Here is a 27574-nt window from a genome sequence, read left to right as displayed (position 1 = left end):
GGATCATGCTTGTTCATCTGGCAATCTGATGGACCAGTCTGGGTTTGGAGGTTGCCAAGAGAACGCTACATTTCGGACTGTGTGAAATTTGGTGGAGGAGGAATTATGGTTTGGGTTTGTTGGGCTTGGCCCCTTTGTTACAGTGAAAGGAACTGCTCCAGGATACCAAAACATTTTGGTCCGTTCCATGCCCCCAGCCTTGTGGGAACAGTTTGGAGCGGACCCCTTCCTCTTCCAACATGACTGTGCACCAGTGCCCAAAGCAAGGTCCACAAAGACATGGATGACAGAGTCTGGTGTGGATGACCTTGACTGGCCTGCACAGAGTCCTGACTTGAACCCGATAGAACACCTTTCGGGATAAATTAGAACAGAGACTGAGAGCCAGGCCTTCTCGACCAACAATACGCTTCAGGAAGAATGGTGGAAAATTCCTATAAACACACTCCACAACCTTGTGGACAGCCTTTCCCAGAAGAGTTGAAGCTGTAATAGCTGCAGAAGGTGGACCGAGATCAAATTCAACCCTATGGGTTAGGAATGGGATGGCGCTTCAAGTTCATATGTGAGTCAAGGCAGGTGGCCAAATACTTTTGGCAATATAGTGTAGGGGAAAATACCGCCTAAAATGGGTGTCAAACGTACGGCCCGCAAACCGGTTTTATCTGGCCCTCGTGATGAGTTTGCCAGGTATTAAAATGAGCTGCATTTTATTTTTTGAATGAAAGAAACTGCTGTTCTAAATGTGTCCACTGGATGTCACAACAGCAATTCTGTTAGGATTAACAAGAGGTACAAACTAAATGAAACTGTCTTCTGCTTCGAACTCAACGTTATTTGCCACCCTTACTCCCCCAAAATGTCTGACAAAAACAGTAAAATTCAACCCTTTCGAATAGTTTCAACCTCCGTTTCTTACGTTTGTTTTTTTTTAGTTAGCACTGGATTGCTACGTGAACATGATAAAGGAGGTATTTCATGCCTCGAAGAGTTTACATGTCGTGTTTTGTCTTCAATCCCAGAAAGACTGGGATTTAAAGTTTCATCCTGGCTTTGTAGATGCACCGAGACCTAGTCTAAGCTCATTGTGTTTTTGGAAACTGCACCAATTTCTTTAGAATTTTCAACAAACTTGAAGTGTTTTGTCCAGAGGATTGTTTGTGATTTGTATGTGTAACTATTTGGTCGCATGATGATGCGGGTTCGTTCTCTCTTGGATGCAGTCGGGCTCGGACACAGCGTGAAAGTAAGAGACAAATGATTTATTAACAAATAAAACCAGACTTTGTCAAAACGAAAAGAACTAGCATGGGAGCTAGAAAAAAAGAAAAGCGCTAGCACGGGAGCTAGAACAAAAACAAAAGCGCTAGCATGGGAGCTAGAGAAATAACAAAGGGCCTAGCGTGGAGGCTACCTGGTAGCGAACAGGAATACAGAATCGGGAACCAAAGTCGTTACTGATGTGCGAACACAAACTACGAAACCAGACAGGATGAACGAAGGAGGCAGGCTTAAATCAAGACAGTGATTAACAGGGGCGGCATGGCGTAGTGGGTAGAGCGGCCGTGCCAGAAACCTGAGGGTTGCAGGTTCGCTTCCCAACTATTGACATCCAAATCGCTTGGGCAGGACACTTCACCCTTTGCCCCCGGTGCCGCTCACACTGGTGAATGAATGATAAGTGGTGGTCGGAGGGGCCGTAGGCGCAAACTGGCAGCCACGCTTCCGTCAGTCTACCCCAGGGCAGCTGTGGCTACAGATGTAGCTTACCACCACCAGGTGTGAATGAATGATGGGTTCCCACTTCTCTGTGAGCGCTTTGAGTATCTAACAATAGAAAAGCGCGATATAAATCTAATCCATTATTATTATTATTATTGTTATTGTTATTATTAACGCGGTGTCCTGGCTCGCCCAGCCAGGACACCGCGAAGACTCTCCGTCTGATGACGTGAGCTGCTTAAAAGACCAGTGGACCCAGGGATCCTGGCGGGAACTTAGTTCTTTGTTGAAGTACAAACTCTCCGTCACCTGCAAAGTGAGCTGTGCGTCTCACTCTTCCCCGGATCTCCTTCGTCCCTCGACTCCTCGCTTCCTTCCACGGACTACCCTGCCTGTGCCCTTGTTGGACTGCATCGCGTCTCTCAACACGCACCTCCAACACTTTGTCTCCCTTGTGGAGGGGGTCCGGTCCGATGGCCATGGATGAAATACTGGCTGTCCAGAGTCGGGACCCAGGATGTACTGCTCGCCTGTGTATCGGCTGGAGACATATCTGCGCTGCTGATCCGCCTTCGCTTGGGATGGTTTCCTGCTGGCTCCGCTGTGGACGGGACTCTCGCTGCTGTGTTGGATCCGCTTTGGACTGGACTGTCGTGGCTGTGTTAGATCCACTATGGATTGAACTTTCACAGTATCATGTTAGACCCGCTCGACATCCATTGCTCTCGGTCCCCTGGGGGGGGGTGTCTGCCCACATATGTGGTCCTCACCAAGGTTCTCATAGTCATCATTGTCACCGATGTCCCACTGGGTGTGAGTTTTCCTTGCCCTTATGTGGGCCTACCAAGGATGTCGTAGTGGTTTGTGTTGTGGTTTGTGCAGCCCTTTGAGACACTAGTGATTTAGGGCTATATAAGTAAACATTGATTGATTGATTGAAAAACAGGTGTGCGTCTTGAAATAATATGTTACTATGGTAACAAAGAAAGGGAGCACAAACCAGAACTGAATGAGTCCAAAACAAACAGAAAACACTAAAAAACGTAAAAATCTAACTCAAAACATGATCCGGGCAGCGGATCACAACAGTATGTTTTCATAATGAGCTTGTTTTATTTTTGCCCAAAGTAAAACAAAGAAAACAACCCGGAGTTGCCTTTATTTTTTAGTTATCACGCCATGATTTTACCACTTGGCAATAGAGTTTTTCTCTATCAGGCATCTCAGTTTGACACCCCTGGTCTAAACCTCACAAAATGCCACCAATTCAGTCGCCTATTTTGAATATCTTCAGCAATTTCCGTACAGTCCACATCAGTGTTTTTCAACCAGATGATCTAAATTCACCTATTTAGGTTAAGAATATTTTTTGCAAGCCAGTAATTATAGTCTGTGTGTTGTTGAGTGTCGTTGCTGTCGAAAGCTCAGAAGAGTAACCGTGTAGTACTCTTCTGCGCAGCTGCAAAGTGACAGAGAGAGTAGGAAAGGTGTCTACTTACAGGGAAGTACAGTAGTAAAGCCCCAAACAACATTGCTTCCAGCAGAATGAATCCAGATGTGCGGATGCTCTGTAGAAGAAAGACAGGTGTGTTGTCAGGTTCTGCGAGGCATCCTAGAATATTGCATTATTGCCTATATCGGTAATATCATAACTCATTTAGGGGTATATTTATAGTGTAACACTTTTATCGCTGTTTCCCATTCATTCATTTATTTAGGCCCCCTAGCTCATTAACACATTATAATAGGACTGTCCGTAAATGTACTTTGTTGTTACAACTGAATGTAGTGGTCCATCGTAGTCGTAATGATTTGTGCAGTCCTTTGAGACATTTGTGATTTGGGGCTATATAAATAAACATTGATTGATTGATTGATTGATCCATCTTTTTCTGCTTATCCGTGTAATGATCCGTGGTCTGGATCACGATCAGTTTATTTATGTTCTGTTAGTTTTGGAGTTCTTTAGTTCCTGTTTGCACTTCCTTGTATGTTTTGTCACCATGGTTACATGATTTGCACCTGCCTCTGTTTGGGACACACCTCTATTTAATCATGAGACACTATTTAAGCCTGCCTTTTTGACCACTCGTCCTGGGTTCCTTGTTTGCGGTAAGCAACAGTCACAATTATGTTCTTGTTCTCGACTCTGTGCTAAAGTTGTCGCCTTGGCACGCTTTTCTTTTGTGTTTGTGTTTGATCCCGCATTAGAATGCGACCCCCACGTGACAATCCGAGGTCGGGTCGTGGGGGCAGCAGCCTAAGCAGGGAAGCCCACACTTCCCTCTCCCCAGCCACTTCGTCCAGCTCCTCCCGGGGGTATCCCGAGGCGTTTCCAGACCAGCCGGGCGACACAGTCTTCCCAACATGTCCTGGGTCTACGTTTCCCTCCCTAGGGAGGCGTTCGGGTGGCATCCTGATCACCCCGCTTCTCACCCTATCTCTAAGGGAGAGCCCCGCCACCCGGCGGAGGAAACTCCTTTCGGCCGCTTGTACCCGTGATTTTGTCTTTTCAGTCATAACCCAAAGCTCATGGCCGTAGATCGACCGGTAAATTGAGAGCTTTGCCTTCCGGCTCAGCTCCTTCTTCACCACAATGGAACGATACAGCGTCCGCATTACTGAAGACGCCGCAGCGATCCGCCTGTCGATCTCACGATCCGCTCTTCCCTCACTCGAGAACAAGACTGCGAAGTACTTGTACTACAATACATGGGGACGGATCTCTTCCCCAACTCGTAGATGGCGCTCCATCCTTTTCTGCGCGATAACCATGGACTTGGAGGTGCTGGTTCTCATCCCAGTCTCTTCACACTCGGCTGAAGATCCCGGCCAGATGAAGCCATCAGGACCACATCATCTGCAAAAAGCAGAGACCTAATCCCGCAGCCACCAAACCGGATCCCCTCAACGCCCTGACTGCGCCTGGAAATTCTGTCATAACCCAAAGCTCATGGCCATAGATCGACCGGTAAATTGAGAGCTTTGCCTTCCGGCTCAGCTCCTTCTTCACCACAATGGAACGATACAGCGTCCGCATTACTGAAGACGCCGCAGCGATCCGCCTGTCGATCTCACGATCCGCTCTTCCCTCACTCGAGAACAAGACTGCAAAGTACTACAATACATGGGGACAGATCTCTTCCCCAACTCGTAGATGGCGCTCCATCCTTTTCTGCGCGATAACCATGGACTTGGAGGTGCTGGTTCTCATCCCAGTCTCTTCACACTCGGCTGAAGATCCTGGCCAGATGAAGCCGTCAGGACCACATCATCTGCAAAAAGCAGAGACCTAATCCCGCAGCCACCAAACCGGATCCCCTCAACGCCCTGACTGCGCCTGGAAATTCTGTCCATAAAAGTTATGAACGGAATGAGTGTGGTGGTGTCCGTCAGAATTCCACTTCTTAACAAAACTGTCATGACCTTCCAAGGCAGGGTTAGACGGGTGTTTATTAATTTCATGTTTTGGTGTCGTTTACGTTCCAGCAGTCTTCCGTTTTGTTTACATTTCTTGTGTGCTTCCGTGGTCTCCCACACCTGTCCCTGATCGGCAACCAGGACACAGCCGTTCTTGGTTACCAGTCAGAGTGTTTCTTTTAAATGCCAGCTCCGTCGTTGCATTGAGTTCTGTTTGCACCGTCGCATAACCTTCCTACGCTGTGCTTTGTTTTCGGTGTTTTGTTACCTTTTGTTAATGAAATACACTTTTTACCTCCTTCCCGCCCACCGTCTCTGCATCCTGGGTTGACGCTACAAGCAACGCTGCCGGTTCCTGAGAGTTCTAAAGCTTATTTGTTTGGCTTTTTCCTGTTTTTCTCTTTCCTACGTTTCCCAGCAAGCACAAGACATTGAGACAACGTTGAGAACTTGTTGACGTTCATCAACTCAAACATAACGTTGAAACAACATGCTTTTTGACGACGTTTATTCAGTGTCGGGTTCTGACATGTATTTGACCATTGAAATTTGGTCATTTCCCCAACCAATATTCCACAACACAAATACAACATGCTTTTTGACGACGTTTAATCAATGTCGGGTTATGGCATTGATTTGACCATTGAAATTTGGTCATTTCTCAACCAATATCCTACCATACCTATACATAGTTGAAAAAACATGCTTTTTCACGACGTTTGTTCAATGTCGGGTTCTGATATTGATTTGACTATTGAAATTTGGTCATATCCAGACCAATATTCTACAACACAAATACAATGTTGAAACATGCTTTTTGACGACGTTTATTCAATGTCAGGTTGTGACGTTGATTTGACCATTGAAAATTGGTCATTTCTCAACCAAAATTCTACAACATGCTTTATGACAACATTTAATCAATATCAGGTTCTGACGTTGATTTGACCATTGAAATTTGGTCTTTTTTTAACCAATATTCTACAACACACATACAACATTGAAACAACATGCTTTTTGACGACGTTTAATCAATATCAGGTTATGTCATTGATTTGACCATTGAAATTTGGTCATTTCTCAACCAATATTCTACAACACAAACACAATGTTGAAACAACATTATTTTTGACTACGTTTAATCAATGTCGGGTTCTCACATTGATTTGACCATTGAAATTTGATAATTTCTCAACCAATATCCTACAATACAAATACAACATTGAAACAACATGCTTTTTGACGACGTTTATTCAATATCTGGTTATGTCATTCAATGTCAGGTTGTGACGTTGATTTGACCATTGAAATTTCGTAATTTCCCAACCAACGTTCTATATCACACATACAACGTTGAAACAACCTGCCTTTTGACGACGTTTAATATATATATCAGTTATGTTATTGATTTGACCATTGAAATTTGATCATTTCTCAACCAATATTTTACGAGATGATTTTTGACCACGTTTAATCAATGTCGGGTTCCGACGTTGATTTGACCATTGAAATTTGGTGATTTCCCAACCAATATTCTACAACACAAATTCAATGTTGAAACAACATACTTTTTGACTATGTTTAATCAATATCGGGTTCTGACATTGATTTGACCATAGAAATTCGCTCATTTCCAGACCAATGTTCTACAACACAAATACAACGTTGAAACAACATGCTTTTTGATTACGTTTATTCAATGTCAGGTTGTGACGTTGATTTGACCATTGAAATTTGGTCATTCCTCAACCAATATTCTACAACATGCTTTTTGACAACGTTTAATCAATATCGGGTTCTGACATTGATTTGATCAATGAAATTTTATCATTTCTCAACCAATATCCTACAGTACAAATACAACATTGAAACAACATTATTTTTGACAACGTTTAATTAATGTCGGGTTCCGACGTTGATTTGACCATTGAAATTTGATCATTTCTCGAACCAATATCCTACAACACAAACACAACATTGAAACAACATGCTTTTTGACGACGTTTATTCAATGTCAGGTTGTGACGTTGATTTGACCATTGAAATTTGGTAATTTCCCCAACCAATATTCCACAACACAAATACAACATGCTTTTTGACGACGTTTAATCAATGTCGGGTTATGGCATTGATTTGACCATTGAAATTTGGTAATTTCTCAACCAATATTTTACGAGATGATTTTTGACCACGTTTAATCAATGTCGGGTTCCGACATTGATTTGACCATTGAAATTTGGTGATTTCCCAACCAATATTCTACAACACAAATACAATGTTGAAACAACATGCTTTTTGACTACGTTTAATCAATATCGGGTTCTGACATTGATTTGACCATTGAAAATTGGTCATTTCCAGACCAATGCTCTACAACATGCTTTTTGACAACATTTAATCAATATCAGGTTCTGGCGTTGATTTGACCATTGAAATTTGGTCATTTCCCAACCAATATTCTACAACACAAATACAACATGTTTTTTGACGACATTTATTCAATGTCAGGTTGGGATGTTGATTTGACCATTGAAATGTGGTGATTTCCCAACCAATATTCTACAACACAAATACAATGTTGAAACAACATGCTTTTTGACTACGTTTAATCAATATCGGGTTCTGACATTGATTTGACCATTGAAAATTGGTCATTTCCAGACCAATGCTCTACAACATGCTTTTTGACAACATTTAATCAATATCAGGTTCTGGCGTTGATTTGACCATTGAAATTTGGTCATTTCCCAACCAATATTCTACAACACAAATACAACATGTTTTTTGACGACATTTATTCAATGTCAGGTTGGGATGTTGATTTGACCATTGAAATTTGGTCATTTCCCAACCAATATTCTACAACACAAATTCAACGTTGAAACAACATACTTTTTGACTACGTTTAATCAATATCGGGTTCTGACATTGATTTGACCATTGAAATTTGGTCATTTCCAGACCAATGTTCTACAACATGCTTTTTGACAACATTTAATCAATATCAGGTTCTGACGTTGATTTGACCATTGAAATTTGGTGATTTCCCAACCAATATTCTACAACACAAATACAACATTGAAACAACGTGCTTTTTGACGACGTTTGTTCAATGTCGGGTTCTGATATTGATTTGGCCATAGAAATTTGGTCATTTCCAGACCAATATTCTACAACACAAATACAACGTTGAAAACAAAATGCTTTTTGACAACGTTCAACCCAATCCAATCCACTTTATTTATACAGCACATTTAAAAAACAAAACGTTTCCAAACAATATTAAAAACCACATTCAAATACTATCCAATGACTGAATGAAAACAAAAAAATACATATAAAACCAATATAAAAATAAGTAGGGTTAAAAACGATTCGAAGGGTGAAACCAATTAAGACAGTAAATAGAAATCAAAATTTTAAAACACAGAGGGCAACGTTAATTCAATGTTAGGTTGTGACGTTGATTTGACCGTTGAAATCTGGTCATTTCCCAACCGATATAATACAACATACTTTTTGACAACGTTTAATCAATGTTGGGTTCTGACATAGATCGTAACCATTTAAATGTCATTTCTCAACAAATATTCCACAACACAAATACAATGTTGAAAACAACATGCTTTTTGCCAAATTTTATGTAATGTCTGGTTCTGACGTTGATTTGACCGTTGAAATTTGGTCATTTCCCAACCAACAACATGGATCCAACGTTGGACATCAACGTTGTCTCAATTTACAAATCGAGCTATTTTGCAACGTTGTTTCAAAGTTAGTTTTAAAGGACATGTCAACGTCTTGTGCCTGCTGGGGATATTACAATTACATGCATATACGTCTTGGCCAATTATGTAAATAAAATACAGTAGGGGAGGGATTAATTTGGCCCCATTCCTGGGTATATATCTCGCATGAGAGGAAGAATCATTTGCTGAAACGGATGGGAAGCGCCACTCAACATAGCAATTGACGTTATGCTCAAAGTTGCAATTACCACAATTATGTTTTAAGATGTTCAACACTCTAGCCATCTGGCGGGTAAAGTACATCCCTCAATTGGTCACGTTTCATGTGTCGGGTAAACCGTGACGAATGTGGCCATAAGTCTCATCTTAAAACTCATCTGTATACTCTAGCCTTTAAATAGACCTCCTTTTTAGACCAGTTGATCTGCCGCTTCTTTTCTTTCTCCTATGTCCCCCCCTCCCTTGTGGAGGGGGTCCGGTCCGATGACCATGGATGAAGTACTGACTGTCCAGAGTCGAGACCCAGGATGGACCGCTCGCCTGTATCGGTTGGGGACATCTCTACGCTGCTGATCCGCTTGAGATGGTTTCCTGTGGACGGGACTCTCGCTGCTGTCTTGGAGCCACTATGGATTGAACTTTCACAGTATCATGTTAGACCCGCTCGACATCCATTGCTTTCGGTCCCCTAGAGGGGGGGGGGTTGCCCACATCTGAGGTCCTCTCCAAGGTTTCTCATAGTCAGCATTGTCACTGGCGTCCCACTGGATGTGAATTCTCCCTGCCCACTGGGTGTGAGTTTTCCTTGCCCTTTTGTGGGTTCTTCCGAGGATGTTGTAGTCGTAATGATTTGTGCAGTCCTTTGAGACATTTGTGATTTGGGGCTATATAAATAAACATTGATTGATTGATTGATTGAGATGCAGCTGCTCAGCCATGGAAACCCATTCAATGAAGCTCTCTGCGTACTGCACGTGGGCTAATTGCAAGGTCACATGAAATTTGGAGCTCTGTAGCAACTGACTGTGCAGAAAGTCTTTGCACTATGCGCCTCAGCATCCGCTGACCCCTCTCTGTCAGTTTACGTGGCCTACCACTTGGTGGCTGAGTTGCTGTTGTTCCCAAACTTTCCACTTTCCTTGCCCTTTTGTGGGTTCTTCCGAGGATGTCATAGTCGTAATGATTTGTGCAGTCCTTTGAGACATTTGTGATTTGGGGCTATATAAATAAACATTGATTGATTGATTGATATGAATCCCTTTCCTACTGTATGATCATAATGAGCCCCTAACTCCGGAGCAAGGGGCTGTATCGCCTTACCTTATTTCTTCTGAGGTGGTAGACTGCCACCATCGTGGCCAAGTCCAGCACCATGCACAGACCCTGGAAAGAGGCCACGGCGAGCCGCAGCCCGCTGTCCTCCTGGGCGTGGCAGGGCGTGTTGTCTCTGCAGTAGGGACAGCCCTCGTGGCAAGGAAGGCACTTGGTGGAAACATCAGACGTGTCGTCTCGCTGAGGCTCCTGCTGCTTACCTGACAACAGAAGGGGTTTTGTTACACCTCTGGATATTTGCAACGAGGGCCTTTTTAAAGATTCCCCCACACTCATTAGAACTTAATTGGATTGACACGTTAAAAGACTTTGTCTCTTTCAACCGCTAAGGGGAGTCATTTAAATCAATTAGTTCGAACAAGCAACACCTCAACGGTCCAATACATCAACATATCGCAGCGATGATTAAAACACAAACGCTCTAATTAGGGAGAGGAGGGAATAATGAAGGGGAAAGCAGAAAGAAGGATGGTGACACCGAATTCTTAATCACTCATGTGTGAGTGTTGTAGTCTGTTCTCCCAGATTGCCTTTCTAAAAGTCTTTAGTGGGTGATACAGAAGTCTATTTGTCTGAGATTGTTGACGTTCTAAAGCAGGGGTACCAAAACCATAGCCCGAGGACTGTGTGTATATATATATATATATATATGTAGGTGTAGGTGTGGGAAAAATCACAAGACTACTTCATCTCTACAGAACTGTTTCATGAGGGGTTCCCTCAATCATCAGGAGATTTTAATGGAAGCATTCACATACAATGGTGTATATAGGGCACAGAGTGGGTGGGTACAGGCAGGCGTAGGAGTGTGGTGATTGGCTCACGTTTTACCTAGGAGGTGTTTCCGTCTGTGGCGGCATGTTGAAATGATTTCACTGCGCTTGTTGAGGGATGATAGATCTGGATGATATATAATAAACAGTTTCTCTTTTAAGCATAGGTTGCATCTTTTATTACCACTGTTGTAAGGTGTGCCGGATGCAAGAATTTGCCATGTTATTGAATATTCAACATTATTGTCTTTGAGGTTCCAAATGTGTTTGCTGAGTTCTGTAGAATTCCGCAAAGTCTGGTTTGGCGTTGTGATTATTCCATCTTGTTTTGAACGCTCCTTCGGTTAATCCTACGTATGTGTCGGATGTGTTAATGTCCTTGCGTGTTACCTTTGCTTGGTAAACGACTGATGTCTGTAAGCACCCTCCGTTGAGAGGGCAATCAGGTTTCTTGCGACAGTTACATTCCTTATTGGTTTCAGAGTCGTTTAGTCTGGGGGTAGGCAGTCCTTTTGCAATTGCTTTGTTGTGGTTTGAAATGATTTGTTGTATGTTGTTCATACAGCTGTAGCTCAATTTGATGTTGTTCTTGTTGAATATTTTTCTTAGGGTGTTGCCTTTGGGGAAGTGTTTGTCGATCAGAGTGAGGAACTTGTGGCCGATGTTGGTTGAGACGTCTTTGCTGAATGGGGGGTTGTACCAGATGATGTTGTTTCGTTTTCTGCTCTTTTTTGGTTGGTTTCCTGGAGTGGGTTCATAGGTGAGGGTGAAGTTGTATCCGCTTTCATCAAGTGCTTTCTGGTACGGGGGGGTTGCTTGGTCCAATTCAGCTTTGCTAGATGACAGCATCGATAGCCTTTTATTAATTCCGGTAGGTATTCTTTTGGTGGTGGTGGGTGGGTGGTTGCTGTCATGGTGCACGTATTGGAGTGTTGTGTTGGGTTTGGTGAATGGTTGGTAGCTGTTATTTCTCAGGTTGAAAGTGACGTCGAGGAAGTTGACGGTTTGCTTGTTGGCTTCAATCGTGATCCGTAGGCCGTTTTCTTTGAAGATTTGGCATATGCGCTTCTTGGTGTTCTCGCTGCTCCTTGGCGAGGCGCGGCACACTGCCAGTCCGCCATCACGGTAAATACCAAGGTTCAGGTTGAGGCTAGCAAGCTGGGAGAGGAGGAAACTCCCAACGAGTTCACACGTTTCTGCTCCGTCAAAACTCCCCGTAGTAACGTCAAATGTTGAATTGTTCTTTTTTTGCCATGGTGTACTGTTGTGGATGAGTATGGAGTTCTTTGGGTGGATGATGATGTTTCTTTCGTTGCCTGTGATTGAGTCGTAGTCCGAGGCGAAGTTTAGTGCTTGGGTCAGTAGGTCTTGCGTGATGGAAGGGTAAAATTCTTCGATGTCGAAGGAGATAAAGTTGTGTTGTTGTTTGTCTTGGATGTTGTTGAACCATTTGATTACTGCTGCTGTATTTCTCCATTGGTTGAGTGGTGTTTTGTCCTTGATTTTTGCGTTGATTCTGTCCAGGATTATTTTGCTGATTTTTCCTATTTCAGATTTAGTTGGGTTTATTAGTCGGCATGTTGGGTTATTTGAGAAGTTGGGTTTGTGGTCCTTCAATGTGATGAAGGCTTCTTTGTTGGCTGTGGCGTCCACCCTGTCCTCAATGTCCAGTTCGGTTGCGATCCGCTTGTTTTCCAGGATGGACTATCTGTAAAGTGTTGGGTTGCGCTTTTTTGTATGATTTGGTGATGCTTTTGTCCAGTAAAGAGTTATGTTCTGGTATGTCCATTCTGTAGAAGTTTGTGGTTTTATCGGCGGCTATGATGAGGTTGCTTACTTTCTTGTATATATGTATATATATATATATATATATATATATGTATATATATATATATATATATATATGTATATGTAGGGAAGCACGATGGAAGAGGGGTTAGTCCGTCTGCCTCACAATACGAAGGTCCTGAGTAGTCCTGGGTTCAATCCCAGGCTCGGGATCTTTCTGTGTGGAGTTTGCATGTTCTCCCCGTGACTGCCTGGGTTCCCTCCGGGTACTCTGGCTTCCTCCCACTTCCAAAGACATGCACCTGGGGATAGGTTGATTGGCAACACTAAATGGTCCCTAGTGTGTGAATGTTGTCTGTCTATCTGTGTTGGCCCTGCGATGAGGTGGCGACTTGTCCAGGGTGTGCCCCGCCTTCCGCCCGATTGTAGCTGCGATAAGCACCGGCGCCCCCCGCGACTCCAAAGGGAATAAGCGGTAGAAAATGGATGGATGGATGTATATATTTGTATATATATATATATACATATACATGTGTGTTATATATGTATATGCAGTGTTTCCCACAGGTCAGGCATCTATTTGTGGGGGGGGGGGGTTTGGGCAGCGGCGGCGGCGATGACCAAGAAGAACGCGGAGTTGGAATATAATTACAACACTTTATATACATATTTATATAATATGTAACTACAAGCTCCATTCACAGACAGAGTCCTATTGCTTTTATGTTTTATTTGTGGCGGCCGTAATTCTTTCGCGGCGGGCTGCCACAAATAAATGAATGTGTGAGAAACCCTGATATGTATATGTATGTATATATGGATGTATATATACACATATATTTATATGTATGTCTATATATACAGTATATATATATATATATATATCAATCAACTAACACACTTTATAGCTCGCGATCGACATAATGGCCGCCCCTAAATACAGCAAACCGCACAACTTTTGCACTTGTCTTGAATTGCGCATGCAGTCTTGGTAGATCAACTCTGACCCCCTCTCCCTCGTGGGCACAGGTCCGGTGGCCACGGATGAAGTGCTGACCTGTCTCCGCTCGGGGTGGTCCCCTGCTGTCCCCACCGTGGACTGGACTCTCACTATTATGTTAGATCCACTATGGACTGGACTCTCACTATTATGTTAGATCCACTATGGACTGGACTCTCACACTATCATGTTAGATCCACTATGGACTGGACTCTCACTATTATGTTAGATCCACTATGGACTGGACTCTCACTATTATGTTAGATCCACTATGGACTGGACTCTCATTATTATGTTAGATCCACTATGGACTGGACTCTCACTATTATGTTAGATCCACTATGGACTGGACTCAAACTATTATGTTAGATCCACTATGGACTGGACTCTCACTATTATGTTAGATCCACTATGGACTGGACTCTCACTATTATGTTAGATCCACTATGGACTGGACTCACAGTATTATGTTAGATCCACTATGGACTGGACTCTCACTATTTTGTTAGATCCACTATGGACTGGACTCTCACTATTATGTTAGATCCACTATGGACTGGACTCTCACTATTATGTTAGATCCACTATGGACTGGACTCTCACTATTATGTTAGATCCACTATGGACTGGACTCTCACTATTATGTTAGATCCACTATGGACTGGACTCTCACTATTATGTTAGATCCACTATGGACTGAACTCTCCCTATTATGTTAGATCCACTATGGACTGGACTCAAACTATTATGTTAGATCCACTATGGACTGGACTCTCACTATTATGTTAGATCCACTATGGACTGGACTCTCACTATTATGTTAGATCCACTATGGACTGGACTCACAGTATTATGTTAGATCCACTATGGACTGGACTCTCACTATTTTGTTAGATCCACTATGGACTGGACTCTCACTATTATGTTAGATCCACTATGGACTGGACTCTCACTATTATGTTAGATCCACTATGGACTGGACTCTCACTATTATGTTAGATCCACTATGGACTGGACTCTCACTATTATGTTAGATCCACTATGGACTGGACTCTCACTATTATGTTAGATCCACTATGGACTGGACTCAAACTATTATGTTAGATCCACTATGGACTGGACTCTCACTATTATGTTAGATCCACTATGGACTGGACTCTCACTATTATGTTAGATCCACTATGGACTGGACTCTCACTATTATGTTAGATCCACTATGGACTGGACTCTCACTATTATGTTAGATCCACTATGGACTGGACTCTCACTATTATGTTGGATCCACTATGGACTGGACTCTCACTATTATGTTAGATCCACTATGGACTGGACTCAAACTATTATGTTAGATCCACTATGGACTGGACTCTCACTATTAGTTAGATCCACTATGGACTGGACTCTCACTATTATGTTAGATCCACCATGGACTGGACTCTCACTATTATGTTAGATCCACTATGGACTGAACTCTCACTATTATGTTGGATCCACTATGGACTGGACTCTCACTATTATGTTAGATCCACCATGGACTGGACTCTCACTATTATGTTAGATCCACTATGGACTGAACTCTCACTATTATGTTAGATCCACTATGGACTGGACTCTCACTATTATGTTAGATCCACTATGGACTGGACTCTCACTATTATGTTAGATCCACTATGGACTGGACTCTCACTATTATGTTAGATCCACTATGGACTGGACTCAAACTATTATGTTAGTTCCACTATGGACTGGACTCTCACTATTATGTTAGATCCACTATGGACTGGACTCTCACTATTATGTTAGATCCACTATAGACTGGACTCTCACTATTATGTTAGATCCACTATGGACTGGACTCAAACTATTATGTTAGATCCACTATGGACTGGACTTTCACCATATTATGCTAGATCCACTTGACGCCCATTGCACCGGTCGCCCTATGCGTGGTGGGTCCCCCACATCTGCGGTCCTCTCCAAGGTTTCTCATTGTCATCCCAATGGGTTGAGTTTTTCCTTGCCGAGGATGTGGTTGTGGCTTGTGCAGCCCTTTGAGACACTTGTGATTTAGGGCTATATAAGTAAACATCGATCGATTGATTGAGTTCAATCAATTTTACTTGTTGCACATGCTTTTGGGCTCCTGGTTTTGGGGATCCTATGTTATTTGGGAGTTTTTATGAAGGAACTGAAATTTAAAGATTGTATTTGCAATGTATATTTTAAAACGTCCCCACTTTCTGGATTGCCACAAAACATCTCAAAGGTGGCGAAATAGCACATCAGCGGTCACTCCCAACGAGTATGAAAGTCCTCCTGGTCGGGGTGTATCCCTTTATGGAGGATGCTTGTGCGTGACTTAGTTCAACGTGGGGAGACTGGTGCACACGATCCTTGACAGAATCGGGTCAGGGTCCGGTGGCATGGAGTCCAAGACTTTTGACAAGAACAAGAAAGTTTGATCACATTACGCCTATACTGGCTCACCTGCACTGGCTTCCTGTGCACTTAAGATGTGACTTTAAGGTTTTACTACTTACGTATAAAATACTACACGGTCTAGCTCCATCTTATCTTGCCGATTGTATTGTACCATATGTCCCGGCAAGAAATCTGCGTTCAAAAGACTCCGGCTTATTAGTGATTCCTAGAGCCCAAAAAAAGTCTGCGGGCTATAGAGCGTTTTCCGTTCGGGCTCCAGTACTCTGGAATGCCCTCCCGGTAACAGTTGGAGATGCCACCTCAGTAGAAGCATTTAAGTCTCACCTTAAAACTCATTTGTATACTCTAGCCTTTAAATAGACCTCCTTTTTAGACCAGTTGATCTGCCGTTTCTTTTCTTTCTCCTATGTCCCCCCCTCCCTTGTGGAGGGGGTCCGGTCCGATGACCATGGATGAAGTACTGACTGTCCAGAGTCGAGACCCAGGATGGACCGCTCGTCGGGACCCAGGATGGACCGCTCGCCTGTATCGGTTGGGGACATCTCTACGCTGCTGATCCGCTTGAGATGGTTTCCTGTGGACGGGACTCTCACTGCTGTCTTGGAGCCACTATGGATTGAACTTTCACAGTATCATGTTAGACCCGCTCCACATCCATTGCTTTCGGTCCCCTAGAGGGGGGGGGTTGCCCACATCTGAGGTCCTCTCCAAGGTTTCTCATAGTCAGCATTGTCACTGGCGTCCCACTGGATGTGAATTCTCCCTGCCCACTGGGTGTGAGTTTTTCTTGCCCTTTTGTGGGTTCTTCCGAGGATGTTGTAGTCGTAATGATTTGTGCAGTCCTTTGAGACATTTGTGATTTGGGGCTATATAAATAAACATTGATTGATTGATTGATTGATTGAGACGACTAGGGACCCTTTTCTGCTGCAGCCTTCTTCCGCCATCGCAGCCGTCGTGGGAGTTCTTAAAATCTACCGTCTTCCGCTTGCTCGGCTGTTAAAGCATATTTGCCAGCCCTCCGGGAAACTCCCGAACTTCAGCGAATCTCCCGAAAACCTCCCGGGACAAATTTTCTCCCGAAATTCAGGCGGGCCACGCCCCCTCAGCTCCACGCGGACCTGAGTGAGGACAGCCTGTTTTCACGTCCGCTTTCCCACGATATAAACAGCGTATCTGCCCAATGACGTTATAACTGTAGAATGATCTTGGTTTCTTTTGTGGGTTTATTGTTAGGCAGTTTCTTTAAAGGCCTACTGAAATGAAGTGTGAAGTGAATTATATTTATATAGCGCTTTTTCTCAAGTGACTCAAAGCGCTTTACATAGTGAAACCCAATATCTAAGTTACATTCAAACCAGTGTGGGTGGCACTGGGAGCAGGTGGGTAAAGTGTCTTGCCCAAGGACACAGCGGCAGTGACTAGGTTGGCGGAAGCGGGAATCGAACCTGCAACCCTCACGTTGCTGGCACGGCCACTCTACCAACCGAGCTAAACCGAGATGTTCTTATTTAAACGAGGATAGCAGGTCCATTCTATGTGTCATACTTCATCATTTCGTGATATTGCCATATTTTTGCTGAAAGGATTTAGTAGAGAACATCGAGGATGAAGTTTGCAACTTTTGGTCGCTAATAAAGAAGCCTTGCCTGTACGGGAAGTAGCAGACGATGTGCGCGTGACGTCACGGGTTGTGGAGCTCCTCACATCTGAACATTGTTTACAATCATGGCCACCAGCAGCTAGAGCGATTCGGACCGAGAAAGCGACGATTTCTCCATTAATTTGAGCGAGGAAGAAAGATTTGTGGATGAGGAAAGTGAGAGTGAAGGACTAGAAAAAAAACAATGGCAGAGCGATTCAGATGTTATTGGACAAATTTACTAGGATAATTCTGGAAAATCCCTTATCTGCTTATTGTGTTACTATTGTTTTAGTGAGATTATATGGTCGTACCTGTACAACCTGAAAGTCGGAGGGGTGAGGCCACGGGTGTATTGACCGTTTGCAACTTTTAGTCGCTAGTAGAAAAGCCTTGCCTGTACCGGAAGTCGCGGACGATGACGTCAGCCGTTGAGGGCTCCCCACATCCTCACATTGTTTTTAATGGGAGCCTCCAACAAAAAGTGCTATTCGGACCGAGAAAACGACAATTTCCCCATTAATTTGAGCGAGGATGAAAGATTCGTGTTTGAGGATATTGATAGCGACGGACTAGAAAAAAAAAAGAAAAAAAATAAAGTTTAAAAAAAAAAAACGCGATTGCATTGGGACGGATTCAGATGTTTTTAGACACATTTACTAGGATAATTCTTGGAAATCCCTTATCTTTCTATTGTGTTGTTAGTGTTTTAGTGAGTTTAACAGTACCTGATAGTCGGAAGTGTGTGTCCACGGGTGTGTTGACGCCAGTGTCTCAGGGGAGTCGACGGCAGCTGTATGGACGGCACAAGCTCAGCTGATCTCCGGTAAGTGGCGACTTTTTACCACAATTTTCTCACCGAAAACTGTTGGTTGACATTTGGTCGGGATCCATGTTCGCTTAACCGCTCTGATCCATAGGAAAGCTTCACCTCCGGGAATTTTAAACAAGGAATCACCGTGTGTTTGTGTGACTAAAGGCTAAAGCTTCCCATCTCCATTTTTCTACTTTGACTTCTCCATTATTAATTGAACAAATTGCAAAAGATTCAGCAACACAGATGTCCAAAATACTGTGGAATTATGCGGTTAAAGCAGACGACTTTTAGCTGTGTGTGTGTGCGCAGCGCTAATATTTCCTAACAGTCCGTGACGTCACGCGTACCCGTCGTCATTCCGCGATGTTTTCGACAAGAAACTCCCGGGAAATTTAAAATTGCAATTTAGTAAACTAAAAAGGCCGTATAGGCATGTGTTGCAATGTTAATATTTCATCATTGATATATAAACTATCAGACTGCGTGGTCGGCAGTAGTGGCTTTCAGTAGGCCTTTAACGTCCTCCCAGCACGGTAACAACACACAACAACAGCAGTCACGTTTTCGTCTACCGTAAAGCGGGGCGGCATAGCTCGGTTGGTAGAGTGGCCGTGCCAGCAACTTGAGAGTTGCAGGTTCGATTCCCGCTTGTGCCATCCTAGTTACTGCTGTTGTGTCCTTGGGCAAGACACTTTACCCACCTGCTCCCAGTGCCACCCACACTGGTTTAAATGTAACTTAGATATTGGGTGTCACTATGTAAAGCGCTTTGAGTCACTTGAGAAAAGCGCTATATAAATATAATTCACATAATTCACAATTCACAAAGCAGTTCGTCTGCCGTAAACAGCAATGTTGTGACACTCTTAAACAGGACAATACTGCCACCTACTGTACGTGCATATGGTTAGAAAAATAGTGATAGAGAATAGAAGAAGGATGGACAATTCAACCCTTAACTCAACAATGAGTAGATGAGGGTTATGTGTGTGTATATGTGTAAATAAATGAAAACTGAAATTCAAGTATTTATTTTATTTATATATGTATATATATATATATATATATATATATATATATATATATATATACATGAAATACTTGTCTTGGTGAGTTGTAGCTGTAAATATACTCCTCCCCTCTTAACCACGCACCCTACCCCCCACCTCCCGAAATCGGAGGTCTCAATGTTGGCAAGTATGCGTCCCCGGCTAAGGGGAAGCCAGGTACTAGGCTTTTGCCACCTGGGGTAACAGTAGTAAAAGGGTTAACCTCCAAGTGCCAGGGGTCACCAACGTTTTTGAAACCAAGAACTACTTCTTGGGTACTGATTAATGCCAAGGGCTACCAGTTTGATACACATTTAAATAAATTGCCAGAAATAGCCAATAATAGCCAATTTGTTCAATTTAACTTTAATAAATACATCTCTCTCTCTCTCTATATATATATATATATATATATATACATATATATATATATGTATATATGTATGTATAAAAAATGGGTATTTCTGTCTGTCATTCCATCGTACATTTTTTTTCCTTTTACGAAATGTTTTTTTGTAGAGAATAAATTATGAAAAAAACACTTAATAGAATGTTTAAAAGAGGAGACAACACAAAAAAATTAAAATTAAATTTTAAAACGTAGTTTATCTTCAATTTCGACTTTTAAAATTCCAAATTCAACGGAAAAAAATGAAGAGAAAAACTAGCTAATTCGAATCTTTAAAAAAAAATTTAAAAAAAAATTATGAAACATCATTAGTCATTTTTCCTGATTAAGATTCATTTTAGAATTTTGATGACATGTTTTAAATAGGTTAAAATCCATTCTGCACAAAGCTATATTTCTAACAAAGACAAATCATTATTTCTTCAAGATTTTCCAGAACAAAAATTTTAAAAGAAATGTAAAAAACTTGGAAATAAGATTTAAATTCAATTCTACAGATTTTCCAGATTTGCCAGAATATTTTTGGGGGAATTTTGAAGAAATATTTCACAAATATTTTTCGTCGAAAAAACAGAAGCTAAAATGAAGAATAAAATTTAAATGTTTTTATTATTCTTTAAAATAAAAAAATTACTTGAACATTGATTTAAATTGTCAGGAAAGAAGAGGACAGAATTTAAAAGGTAAAAAGGTATATTTGTTTGAAAATCCTAAAATCATTTTTAAGCTTGTTTTTTTTCTCTAAAATTGTCTTTTTGAAAGTTATAAGAAGCAAAGTGAAAAAATAAATGAATTTATTTAAACAAGTGAAGACCAAGTCTTTCAAATATTTTCTTGGATTTTCAAATTCTATTTGAGTTTTGTCTCTCTTAGAATTAAAAATGTCAAGCAAAGCCAGACCAGCTTGCTAGTAAATAAATACAATTTAAAAAATAAATGAGCTCACTGGTAAGTGCTGCTATTTGAGCTATTTTTAGGGGGCGACTCATCTGGTCCTTACGGGCGACCTGGTGTTGGTGACCCCTGGTATACAGTATACACCTTATGACATAAGATGTCCGGTTGCCTGGGCAACAGCCGACGTTTTGGACACTCGCCAAGTCTGATAAAGTAGTTTTTTTTTAATAATACCAGAGTCTTTCCATCGCTGTGATGTGCATCCTCACGACCTGTTGCTAGGGAACAGTCGTCTTCTGATCCGTCTGATCTTCAGGTGTGCACAAAGGATGCCGCAGACACTTTTCCAAAGGAGGCTATCAGGGTCAGCAGCTCCCCTGAACCACGGTGATTTCCTCACACATTGAGCCCCGCGGGCCTCTCCGCCTCAACGTGCTGAATTACAATAAAGCTCCGGCTTAGCAAATCATGGCCCCGGGGGGGGGGGGGGGGGGGGCACAGTGTTGCCGGAGTCAGGGATGAGAACCCCCTGCAGCTGCTTGATTATTTCGCTAATCATCAGAGCCAAGCTTCCTGCCTGAGGACACTGCAGTGCGGTCATTAGAATCAAGCCAGGTCATGAGACACCACGTAACTGTTCAGACCACAACCAGAAACAAGTATGCCTTGACTCACATATGAACTCAAAGTGCCATCCCATTCCTAACCTATAGGGATCAATACGATGTCGGTCCACCTTTTGCAGCTATTATAGCTTCAACTCTTCCGGGAAGGGCTGTCCACAAGGTCACCGAGTGTGTTTATAGGAATTTTCCACCATTCTCCCAAAAGCGAGGTCACACACCGAAAGCCTGGCTGTCAGTCTGCGTTCTAATTCATCCCGAAAGCTGTTCCATCCGGTTCAGGTCAGGACTCTGTGCAGGCCAGTCAAGTTCTTCATCCACGTCTTTAGGGACCTTGCTTATGTCATGTTGGAAGTGTAACGGGCCCGCTCCAAACTGTTCCCACTAGGTTGGGGGCATGGAATTCAATCAATCAATCAATCAATGTTTACTTATATAGCCCTAAATCACTAGTGTCTCAAAGGGCTGCACAAACCACCACGACATCCTCGGTAGGCCCACATAAGGGCAAGGAAAACTCACACCCAGTGGGACATCGGTGACAATAGTGACCCAGTGGGACGTCGGTGACAATGATGACTATGAGAACCTTGGAGAGGAGGAAAGCAATGGATGTCGAGCGGGTCTAACATGATACTGTGAAAGTTCAATCCACAATGGATCCAACACAGTCGCGAGAGTCCAGTCCAAAGCGGATCCAACACAGCAGCGAGAGTCCCGTTCACAGCGGAGCCAGCAGGAAACCATCCCAAGCGGAGGCGGATCAGCAGCGCAGAGATGTCCCAAGCAGTACATGGCCACCGGATCGGACCGGACCCCCTCCACAGGGGAGTCCAAAATGCTTTGGTATGCTGGAGCATTTCAATCCAATCCAATCCTACTTTATTTCAATCAATCAATCAATGTTTACTTATATAGCCCTAAATCACTAGTGTCTCAAAGGGCTGCACAAACCACTACGACATCCTCGGTAGGCCCACATAAGGGCGAGGAAAACTCACACCCAGTGGGACGTCGGTATTTGTGTAAACAACATAAACGTTTCCAAAGTGCTGTTATCAAAAACAATATTAAAATATCCTTTGCTCTACCAATGACTGAATAAAAATAAAACTAATTAAAAAATATACATGAATAAATACAATTTTAAAGGGTAAAACCAAGCAAAACAATAAATAGAAGAAAAAAACACAAAGGACCACACAACTCACGTAGTGTTAAAAGCCAAAGAATAAAGGCTCCTTAAAGTTCCTTTCACTGGAACTAAGGGGCCGAACCCAACTCCTGAAAAACAAGCCCCCACCGTAATTCCTCCTCCACCAAATTTCACACTCGGCACAATGGAGGAGGCATGAGAGTCCGCAGCTGCGTCTTTGACAGGTACAGGAGGAATGACGCAAGCTCTCCGCTCATGTCTACGGTAAGAGCCGACTTATTACCACCATTTTCCTCACCGAAACCTGCCGGTTGACATGTTGTAGCGTTCTCCTGGCAACCACCAAACCCAGACTCATCCATCAGATTGCCAGATGGAAAAACGTGATTCATTATTCCAAACCCTAACCCTAACTTGGTATTGCATGGCTTAGATGCAGCTGCTCGGCCATGGAAACCCATTCCATGAAGCTCTCTGCGTGCTGTGCGTGGGCTAATTGGAAGGTCTCATGACGTTTGAAGCTCTGACTGTGCAGAAAGTCTTTGCATTATGCGCTTCAGCATCCACTGAGCCCTCTCTGTCAGTTTACACGGCCTACCACATCGTGGCTGAGTTGCTGTTGTTCCCAAAACTCTTCCATTTTCTTATAATAAAGCCGACAGTTGACTTTGGAATATTTAGGAGCGAGGAAATTTCAGGACTGGGTTTGTTGCACAGGTGGCATCCTATGACAGTGCCACGCTGGAAATCACTGAAAGCGGCCCATTCTTGCCTAATTGCTTGATTGTATACACCTGTGGCCGGGCCAAGTCATTAGGACACCTGGTTCCGATCATTTGGATGGGCGGCCAAATACTTTCGCATTATAGTGTAGTTAAGATCTGGTTGATTTTTTGACCAAAATGGTGCAGTTCAGCTAAATTTGTTGGTTTGTTTCTTCAGCATTGTCCACACGTTTAAAGTCAGGACTTTGGGGAGGCCATTCTAATACCTTAATTCTCACCTGATTTAGCCATACCTTTACCACGTTTGACGTGTGTTTGGGGTCATTGTCTTGTTCGAACACCCAACTGTGCCCAAGATGAATTTAGGTTGAAAAAATCTTCCTTTTTCATTCTCTGTAAAGCACCGGTTCCATTGGCAGCAAAACAGGCGCAGAGCATAATACTACCACCACCATGCTTGACGGTAGGTATGATGTTCCTGGGATTAAAGGCCTCACCTTTTCTCCAAAACATATTGTGGCCAAACAGCTCCATTTTGGTTTCACCTGACCACGGAAGTCTTATCTTTGTCCATGTGATGTCAGGCGGTGTAGCTCGGTTGGTAGAGCGGCCGTGCCAGCAACTTGAGGGTTGCTGGTTCGATCCCCGCTTCCGCCACCCTAGTCCCTGCCGTTGTGTCCTTGGGCAAGACACTTTACCCACCTGCTCCCAGTGCCACCCACACTGGTTTAAATGTAACTTAGATATTGGGTTTCACTATGTAAAGCGCTTTGAGTCACTAGAGAAAAAGCGCTATATAAATATAATTCACTGTTTGGCCACAATACCCAGCAATATGTTTGGAGGAGAAAAAGTGAGGCCTTTATTATTGTAATGAGATGTTCTTATTTAAACAGGGACAGCAGGTCCATTCTATGTGTCATACTTGATCATTTCGCCATATTGCCATATTTTTGCTGAAAGGATTTAGTAGAGAACATCGAGGATAAAGTTTGCAACTTTTGGTGGCTAATAAAGAAGCCTTGCCTGTACGGGAAGTAGCAGACGATGTGCGCGTGACATCACGGGTTGTGGAGCTCCTCACATATGAACATTGTTTACAATCACGGCCACCAGCAGCTAGAGCGATTCGGATCGAGAAAGCGACGATTTCCCCATTAATTTGAGCGAGGATGAAAGATTTGTGGATGAGGAAAGTGAGAGTGAAGGACTAGAAAAAAAACAACGGCAGAGCGATTCAGATGTTATTGGACAAATTTACTAGGATAATTCTGGAAAATCCCTTATCTGCTTATTGTGTTACTATTGTTTTAGTGAGATTATATGGTCGTACCTGTACAACCTGAAAGTCGGAGGGGTGAGGCCATGGGTGTATTGACCGCCAGTGTCTCTTGACGAGGCGAAGGCAGCCGTTGGGGACGGGCTGAGATTATTATTTTTTTTTCTTTCCTCCACGGTGGAAGCATCCAGTTGCCGGTGGGAAGAGGCATGAGAGTCCGCAGCTGCGTCTTTGACAGGAGGAACGACGCAAGCTCTCCGCTCATGTCTACGGTAAGAGCCGACTTATTGCCACCATTTTCTCACCGAAACCTGCCGGTTGACATGTGGTAGGGAACCATGTTGTAGTAAAGCTTCACCGTCATCTTTCGGGAATGTAAACAAGGAAACACCGGCTCCGTTTGTGTTGCTAAAGGCGGCCGCAATACACCGCTTCCCACCTACAGCTTTCTTCTTTGACGTCTCCATTATTCATTGAACAAATTTGCAAAATATTCAGCAACACTTAAGTCCATAATAATGTGGAATTATGCGATGAAAACAGACGACTTATAGCTGGGAACGGTGCTGGAACAAAATACCGCAACGTTTTAGCATGATACCTCCGTGCGAAATTTAAAATTGCAATTTAGTCAACTAAAAAGGCCGTATTGGCATGTTTTGCAATGTTAATATTTCATCATTGATATATAAACTATCAGACTGCGTGGTCGCTAGTAGTGGCTTTCAGTAGGCCTTTAATTTTTGAGAAAATGAAAGGATTTTAAGTGCGCCTTATAGTCTGAAAAGCACAGTATTTGAGATGAAAAAGTTGTGGTTAAACAGATTAGGATATAATTCTACTGATTGTCCACAATTACAGAATAAGGAATGCTTGTTTTTGTCCTCTGAAATAACGCAATGGAGCTAGTGTAGGTCCGAACCCTTCCTCCAACCTTCAGTGTTTACGTAACTGGGACTCTGGCACTGTACACTACAGCAAAAACAATTGACGGAATCCTGCACACAAATCCCAGGATACCCTTTCAAAGTCAGAACAAGAAAACGAAACAAGAATACACCGCTGACACGGAGTTGCGTCGCCTACTTTTAAAGCCGTTGAGCGCCACACGACTGGGATGGTAAAACCCTCTTCTGCACTGGCACCTGTACTTGTCCAACACGAATCCGTGGCCGGCGATGGGCGTGCACTGCGAGAGAAAGAGGGAGACGAAACCTTTAGAGCAATGGTCGGCAGCCTTTTCCACTCAAAGAGCCATTTCACAAAATAAAGGAAACAATGGGAGCCCCAAAACTCTTTTGAAATTCAAAATGAAACAGCTTTGTGCTATGCATAAACCAGGGGTCTCACACACGCTGTGCGCACCTTAAAGGGGAACATTATCACCAAACCTATGCAAGCGTCAATATATACCTTGATGGTGCGGGAAAAAGACCATGTATTTTTTTAACCGATTTCCGAACTCTAAATGGGTGAATTTTGGCAAATTAAACGCCTTTCTGTTTATCGGTCTTTTCGCGACCGAGGTAACACAGCCGCCATATTCATTTTCTCAGCTCTGTTATTTTCCCTTTTTTCGACTATTTTTTGGAACCTTGGAGACATCATGCCTCGTGGGTGTGTTGTCGGAGGGTGTAACAACACTAACAGGGAGGGATTCAAGTTGCACCACTGGCAAGAAATCTGCCGCCAGACCCCCATTGAATGTACCAGAGTGTCTTCACATTTGACCGGCGATGCTAAGACAGACATGGCACAGAGATGTATGGATAACCTGCAGATGCATTTGCAACCATTAAGTCAACGAAATCACAAAGGTGAGTTTTGTTGATGTTGTTGACTTATGTGCTAATCAGACATATTTGGTCACGGCATGACTGCCAGCTAATCGATGCTAACATGCTACGCTAATCGATGCTCACATGCTATTTACGCTAGCTGTATGTACATTTGAAACTAGATACCCACGTTTAATGCGAAACAAACACCAATCGACGGATTTAAGTTGCTCCAGTGTCACAAGATGCGAAAGTCCTGATCGTTTGGTCCGCACATTTTACCGGCGATGCTAAGACAGACATGGCACAGAGATGTATGGATAACCTGCAGATGCATTTGCAACCATTAAGTCAACGAAATCACAAAGGTGAGTTTTGTTGATGTTGTTGACTTATGTGCTAATCAGACATATTTGGTCACGGCATAACTGCCAGCTAATCGATGCTAACATGCTACGCTAATCGATGCTCGCATGCTATTTACGCTAGCTGTATGTACATTTGAAACTAGATACCCACATTTAATGCGAAACAAACACCAATCGACGGATTTAAGTTGCTCCAGTGTCACAAGATGCGAAAGTCCTGATCGTTTGGTCCGCACATTTTACCGGCGATGCTAAGACAGACATGGCACAGAGATGTATGGATAACCTGCAGATGCATTTGCAACCATTAAGTCAACGAAATCACAAAGGTGAGTTTTGTTGATGTTGTTGACTTATGTGCTAATCAGACATATTTGGTCACGGCATGACTGCCAGCTAATCGATGCTAACATGCTATGCTAATCGATGCTCACATGCTATTTACGCTAGCTGTATGTACATTTGAAACTAGATACCCACATTTAATGCGAAACAAACACTTACCAATCGACGGATTTATGTTGCTCCAGTGTCACAAGACGCGAAAGTCCTGATCGTTTGGTCCGCACATTTTACCGGCGATGCTAAGGCAGACATGGCACAGA

At 43.0% G+C, this 27574-nt stretch overlaps 1 pseudogene; it reads right to left on the bottom strand.

Annotated features, from left to right (window-relative positions):
* The window catches only part of LOC133544966 (metabotropic glycine receptor-like), a 190900-nt pseudogene that overhangs the window by 64794 nt on the left and 98532 nt on the right, over nucleotides 1–27574 (bottom strand).

Source organism: Nerophis ophidion, linkage group LG28 (genome assembly GCF_033978795.1).
Source record: "Nerophis ophidion isolate RoL-2023_Sa linkage group LG28, RoL_Noph_v1.0, whole genome shotgun sequence".
Taxonomy (NCBI): Eukaryota; Metazoa; Chordata; class Actinopteri; order Syngnathiformes; family Syngnathidae; genus Nerophis; species Nerophis ophidion.
This window is presented reverse-complemented; position numbering and strand designations above follow the sequence as displayed.